Source organism: Brachyhypopomus gauderio, unplaced genomic scaffold (genome assembly GCF_052324685.1).
Source record: "Brachyhypopomus gauderio isolate BG-103 unplaced genomic scaffold, BGAUD_0.2 sc217, whole genome shotgun sequence".
Classification (NCBI taxonomy): domain Eukaryota; kingdom Metazoa; phylum Chordata; class Actinopteri; order Gymnotiformes; family Hypopomidae; genus Brachyhypopomus; species Brachyhypopomus gauderio.
In genome coordinates this window covers 145,001-149,834 of record NW_027507038.1, presented here as the reverse complement: position 1 = coordinate 149,834, position 4,834 = coordinate 145,001, and positions in this window count along the sequence as shown.

Here is a 4,834-nt window from a genome sequence, read left to right as displayed (position 1 = left end):
GTGTGGGTATAGGGTTTGGGGTGTGCGGGTATAGGGTGTGGGATGTGTGGGTATAGGGTGTGGGGTGTGCGGGTATAGGGTGTGTGGGTATAGGGTGTGGGATGTGGAGTGTGAGGGTATAGGGTGTGGGGGTATAGGGTGTGGGTGTGCAGGTATAGGGTGTGGGATGTGCGGGTATAGGGTGTGGGATGTGGGGTGTGCAAGTATAGGGCGTGGGATGTGGAGTGTGCGGGTGTGCACCAGACCCGCACACAGGTCACTGCTGCTGTCCTGTTTGGTATGAAGTGCCTGTAGTCCTGCTATTGCACCGACCGTAATCTGAAACAATGACCCGAACCCAAGCTCACTTGTTACAACACACAGTGCACCTCTTATACACACAGTGCAGATTCAGTAGCCTAACATGTTTTACGATCACACCCGGTGGGGCTCTGTTTGGTGTGAAAAAGTGTAGCGTTTCACCGTAACTTGCGTGGCACGGGATAATCTTCCTCATTTCGCCTGGGGTTTGTTTAGCTGTTTCAGCAGAAACTTGAGGAAGCCATGTGAATTACCATGGAGACAGGAGACCGGGAAGGAGATCAGCTAGGCTTCCATCTGATGGGAATGAATGAAGGCAAGGTTGCCGAAACAACACAAGGAAATCATTTGTTACCTTTGATAATAAATAAATGGATCTCACATATGGATGCAGTGCAGAGATAATGCTGTCGTAAACTTGCTGAAGCTCATAAAGGACGACCAGCTTCAACAGCAGCCGTATTACTGCATTTTACTACCATTACCTAATGTTGGGCTCTCTACTGTTTATCCTAGTAGATTTTAAAAAATAATATAATCTAATAATTTACATTCAAATAAATATTATATTTACATATTCTTTGCATTTATCATTTATAAAAAATAAGACTCCTGGTCCTGTAATTCCTGTGTTAAGCTAGTATGATGATGATGATGATGATGGTGATGATGAAGGCAGTGCACATGCCTGTTGAGCATCTTGATGTTTGTGAGTTCTAATCCTGCTATGGTTGAATCAAATACTTTATGCTCCACTCTCGTCAGGGTCTTCCTCTAAGGTTGAGAGAGAAGTTTCACTGCTTCTCAGTGTCCGCACAGCCGGAGTTTGAATCTGAGCTCTATGTCTGATGTAGCACTCGTGCGAGTGTTGTGCGGTTGGCTAGAGCCTCAGAGGGATTGTGCTATCATTTTTCTGATGGGTAGGGCACAATGTGCTTGAACATTCAGGCAAAATATAACTTATAGCTTTTTTTTGCCTTCAAGGTCAGGTCGCTGGAGATCTCACACACTGGACCAGTGGATGAATTGAGTGGTGCACTATTCCCTGTTCTCTGCTGAGGTCAGACAGCCACCTCGTTGTTTTCTATTAAGGTAGAGAAGCAGGCTGGCTACTGACATTTAGCATCCAGTGTGGTGACCAGTGAGGGGTCAGTAGGGAAGAGCATGTAGGAGAAGTCATAGCACTGTGCTGTTCTTCAGTGCATGAACAAAAAGCCTCTTTAACATGCACATTTCCCATGGTCTGGTGACGGCCCCTGCCAGACCTGGATTTGATTTTTCACTTTCACTTTTTTTTCCCACAAAAGAGCATAATATTTATGTGTTTCATTATATTCGGTTTCTTTCAGTCTGCCCATTCAGAGAGGACCAGGCATTTTTCGCTGGGGCTTGAGAGATCTTTCTAGAACTTTTTCTTTCTATTTTTTTAAGCCAACCCCTGTTAACAAGGATCTTATCAGACACATTTGACTTATGCAGGCAGACCATTTATTTCTTAATGCATTATTATTTATAAAGCAGTACATACAGGCATTTCTTAAAAGCATACAAAAAAAAAAGTTTTCTCATTTTTCAAGATTCTGTTTTTGCCTCCATAATCTGTTAGCATCAAAGGGGCACACATGCATAAATAATTGACTAATTCACTTAAAGCGGCCAGCGTAGATTAATTAAGCCTGAATACTAATTATGTTTTCCTGTCTTCACCAACCGATGCTGCTGTTGTTCAACACAAAGCTATTAGCTTGATAGTAATTACTTGGACCGATTTGTGAAAATGCATGTTCTAAAAATACATTGAAAAAGACCCACGGTAATCATTTGTTTTTGTACAAAGAAAGTGAGTTAGTTAGTGTATAGTCTATGTTACAGAATTCAACAATAAAAATTAAAAGAATTAAAAGATTAGGCCTAGTGTCCTACTTAAAATTCATGGATCACTTTCTAGTCCTAGTCTAGTTGCTGCAGAATGTTCTTCAGATACCAAACTTGCATTACAGCATTTGCTGGTAATTGTTAACACAATTACAACCAGTTGAACATGGCTTTATGAAATATGTACTTGCTGTTACGATAGACCCACAAGTAACTATTACATACAATACCTGTTCATTTGATATACCATACAATATGTTTTTTTTGAAGATTTTTTATGTCATACTTCTTGTGTATACTGCACACTGATGTGCATACATATCAAATATAACTTGGCTTAGTGCCAGTGATAGTGTATCTGTTATTGAATTATGTTAGTGCTTATGTTATGGAAGTTTAGCCTAGTGACTGTAACTATGACTGTGATTTTTTTAATGCAAATTATTTTAACATTGTTTACTTTGCTTCACATTGTTTTCCCATATAGGCAATGGAAATATAAATTTTGCTGTGTTAGCCTAGTGTGTGTGTTAGTATAACTTTTAATGTGTTATCTAGTACCTGTTTTAGTATAGCTTTTAATGTGTTAGCCTAGAACCTGTATTTGTGCAGCTTTTAACGTTTTAGCACCTGTGTTTGTGCCGCTTTAATGTGTTAGCCTAGTGCCCTTGTTAGCATAGCTTGTAATGTATTAGCCTAGTACCTGTGTTAGTGCAGCTTTTAATGTGTTAGCCTAATACCTCTATTAGAATAGCTTATAATGGATTGTCTAGTAACTGAATAGCTTATAATATATTAGCCTAGAACCCATGTTAGTGCAGCTTTTACTGTGTCACCCTATGTTAGTGTGTTAACCTGGTGCCAATGTTAGGGAGGCTTTTACTGTGTTAGCCTAGCATTACCTTATAGCTATGATTGATAAATTCTTGACCTTCCAATTTTTCATTGGCTGGCATCAGATCTCTGTGTGTGTGTGTGTGTGTGTGTGTGTGTGTGTGTGTGTGTGAGAGAGAGAGAGAGAGAGAGAGAGAGAGAGAGAGAGAGAGAGAGAGAGAGAGAGAGAAGGGTTTGTTTACTTCAGTTGGACTGAGGAAAACAGACATAAACGAGAGTTGACTGTTTCATGAAGCACAGTTGGTTGATGGCAGATTCAATGTGACTCATCTGCACTGGGCGATGATCCGTACAGTATGCAAAATTCAGTGCAGAAAGTGTTGGTGACCACCAGCCTTGTGCCTTGCATATACCTATCTGCCCCCCTCTCTGCCCCTGCACCAGCTCTTTGACTGGAACCCAAACTGAACAAACCACTCTTGTGCTCAATTACCTTTGACAACAATGACATTCTTTTAAAAACTTCATACATTTCACTTGTCACCAGTTGGAGATGTTATTTATTTGTTTATATATATGTGTGTGTGCATGGTGTTCCTTTCTTTCTGTCCTCTGTCGTGAATACGGACTGGCGGTTTCACGCTCGTGCTCACGGGGAGAAAGGCCATACTTCTCATTTCCAAACCACGAGCTGAATGCCTCCGGACGTCTGCTCAATCCAGTCTGCTTTGCTTTTTTCCCCTCTCCCATTTTGTTTGAGCCCTTGTTGACTAGCAGCGTCGTAGCGGTGCAGGCTTGGCGTTCGCTTGGCACCAGATAGCAGACCAGCGCTGGGATTTTAACATATTTATCCGCATCGGAACAGCGTGTCAGGAAGGATCTGGGTTGCTGTGTTTACAAAGGCCCACGATATTTAGATCATCGGCGTGGTTCCGCAGCATTTTGAAGCAAGGTTTTGGCAGCGAGCCGGAGCTCTTGAATAATGATCGTTACCTTTTTTGTCATAGCGTATTTTATTTATTCAGATATCAACCAGACATGTTCTTTGTCCTTGAGCCATTTCTGTTTTGACAAGCACCATTACTAAGGGGGCAGTTCTTATGTGAGAAGATAGGTAGGAGAAGAGAGAACATTTTTCAGCAGTCAAAGATTATGTGCAGCAGAATTCAACTCCTTAGCAAGAATTACGAATAGTGATGGTGGACAGTGGCTGCCTTACTTTGAGCCTGGGTTGTTTGCTCTGGGTTGTTTACTGCCCCCATTCCTCACAGTACAAGAACTGAACTTAAGGCAAGATGCATTTAAAATGTGAGGTTTCACCAGATCTGTTTCTGCTGCCTGGCGAGCAGGCACATACGAAACACATTCACATTTTAGAGGAGATAGAATAATATTAGCATTCAGAATTATGAAACATAACTATGCTATAAAACACTTAATACCCCAAATATATAAAAGTTGTATCTGGGTTCTTTTAATGCAGACAGAACCCTTATTATACGGGAACGTGTACTTACCCCTTGTTCCGAAGCTTGCTGCTTGCGTCTGGCCTATGATGAAACGTTTTTTCTGCAATAATTAATGTTGATGTCTGCTATATTTTTGCCACCCTCTCCGAAGTGCCTGAGTCTCAAGGGCAAAAACAGTGATTTGAGAACTAAAGGCAGGCTATCCGCCCACACTGTGCTAATTTAAGATTAATTACATCAGTGGAACAGAGACCAACCCCATCGATGTCTATGCCTTCCTGTGTGTGTGTGTGTGAAGGTTAAAGCTACAGACCTGCCTGTGTGTGCGTGTACGAGTGTGTGACATAAGCGTACAG